The sequence below is a fragment of the Penaeus vannamei genome, chromosome 39 (genome assembly GCF_042767895.1).
Source record: "Penaeus vannamei isolate JL-2024 chromosome 39, ASM4276789v1, whole genome shotgun sequence".
NCBI lineage: Eukaryota > Metazoa > Arthropoda > Malacostraca > Decapoda > Penaeidae > Penaeus > Penaeus vannamei.
The window spans coordinates 2,993,725-2,996,224 of NC_091587.1; the positions used below are offsets into that span (position 1 = coordinate 2,993,725).

Here is a 2,500-nt window from a genome sequence, read left to right on the forward strand (position 1 = left end):
TCCTAAATCGTTCATCTATGACAATTCGCTCATTAGCGTAAAAGAAAAGGACAGACCGGCAACTCATCCGGAAGTGTCGAGTAGCCAATTCGCCATTTTAATTTTTTTTTCGTCCGTCATTCAATTTGCTTTACATTCCTTTATCTATCCATCTCTCTCTGTATGTATATATATATATAGATAGATAAGTGTGAATGAATGAATAGATAGTAGATAGATAAATGAATAGATAGTAGATAGATATATATATAGATAGATAGATAGAAAGATAGATGTATAGATATAGATATATATATATATATATATATATATATATATATATATATAGATAGATAGATAGATAGATAGATAGATAGATAGATAGATAGATAGATAGATAGATAGATAGATAGATAGATAGATAGATAGATAGATAGATAGATAGATATATAGATATAGATATATATATATATATATATATATATATATATATATATATATATATATATATATATATATATATATATATATATATATATATATATATATATATATATATATATATATACATACATATGCATATATATTTTTCCATAAGCCTTTTTATCAATTTTATTGTTCATATTCTTTAGTCAATTCGTTTTCTTCTTTTTCTGATGATAGGTCCTGATGACCATCATTATCTCAAAGAAAACGGGATTTCATCTTAAAGAAAAGAAATTTTATTTTAGATAGATTATCACCTCTTTCCTTTCTCTATTTTTATCCAACTAATATTCATGACGCATGTCTATATCCACCATATTTTTATTTTGTTTAGGAATTATTATTGTATTTATTATTGCTGTTATTGTTAGCATTATTATTTATTATTATTATTTATTATTGTTATTATTGTTATTATTGTTGTTCCTGTTGTTATTATTATTAGTATTATTTTTATTATTATTATCATCATTATTATTATTATTGTTTTTGTTTTTATTATTATCATTATTATATTTTATTATTATTGCAATGATTATTATCATATTTATCATCTGGTCTGTTATTATATTTATCAGCTATTCCTTTTTTTTTTTTGGGGGGGGGAGAAACCATGTCACATTTTGGTCATTTACCGAGAATATGAAGTATAGAACTTTCTCCATGGAATTTTTTCTCTCTCTCTCTCTCTCTCTCTCTCTCTCTCTCTCTCTCTCTCTCTCTCTCTCTCTCTCTCTCTCTCTCTCTCTCTCTCTCTCTCTCTCTCTCTCTCATCTCTCTCTTTCATTTTTTACACGCAGTAGAAAAATTAAAATATGAACTAAAAGAAGAAAGAAAAAGGAAAGAAAAAGCGAGAAAAAGAAGAAAATGATAATGAATGATAATAATGAAAAGAAAGAAAGGAGAGAAGAAAGAAAAAGAAAACGATGACAATAAATAGAAGGAAGAAGAAGATAAGAAAAACAATGATGATAAAGAGAGAAAGAAAAAAGGAAGGGAATACGATCAGGGAAGACATAGGAAGCCAGATGGTGCCAGGTCCGATCGCCGACCAGTGATGAGGGAGGAGAGGAGGAGGAAGAGGAGGGAGGAGGAAGAGGAAGAGGAAGAAGAAGAAAGGGAGGAAGGAAGAAGAGGAAGAAGAAGAAGAGGAGGAGGAGGAGGAGGAGGAGAGGGAGAAGGAGGAGGAAGGAGGAAGAACAAGAAGAAGAAGAAGAAGAAGAAGAAGAAGAAGGAGAAGAAGAAGAAGAAGAAGAAGAAGAAGAAGAAGAAAAATAAAGAAGGAGGAGAAGAAGAAGAAAATAAGAAGGAGGAGACAAGAAAGAAGGAGGAGGAAGAGGAAGAAGGAGGAGCAGAAGAAGAGGAAGAAAATAATAAGAAGGAGGAGGAGGAGAAGAAGAAAAAGAAGAAGGAGGAGGAGGAGAAGAAGAAAAAGAAGAAGGAGGAGGAGGAGGTGAAGGGGAAGAGGAAGAGGAAAAAGAAGAAGAAAAGGAAGGAGGAGAATAATAATAATAATGAGGAGGAGGAAGAAGAAAACGAAGAGGAAGAAGAAGAGAGAGGAGAAGAAGAAGCAAAAATAAACACTCCATTTACGATAATGATAATGATAATGATGATAGTAATGATAATGATATTGATAATGATAATAATGATAATACGAAGATTAGGAGGAGGTAGAGAGGTAGAATAAGGAAGAGAATCAGCAGGCCAAAGGCAAGTGTTGGCAGCTTGACCATCGGCCGTCTTGGAAGGAAGAGGAAGGAAGAAGAAGAAGAAGAAGAAGGTCGAGGAGGAAGAAGAAGGAAGAAAAGAAGAAGATAGAGGAGGAGAATGAGAACGAGAAAAAAAGCAAGAAAGGAGGAAGGAAGGAGACGAAGAGGATGAAGAAGGAAGAAAAATAAGATGGAGGAGGAGGAGAATGAGAATGAGAAAAAGAGAGAAAGAGGAGGAAGGAAGGAGACGAAGAGGAGGAAGAAGGAAGGAAAAGAAGATGGAGGAGGAGAATGAGAATGAGAAAAAAGAAAGAGGAGGAAGG

The 2,500-nt window shown here is 32.2% G+C and overlaps 1 protein-coding gene across 1 annotated transcript in view; it reads left to right on the top strand.

Moving 5' to 3' along the window:
• Positions 1–2,500, top strand: part of BORCS5 (BLOC-1 related complex subunit 5) — a 126,658-nt gene that overhangs the window by 104,946 nt on the left and 19,212 nt on the right. The gene's annotated exons all lie outside the window — the stretch shown is intronic.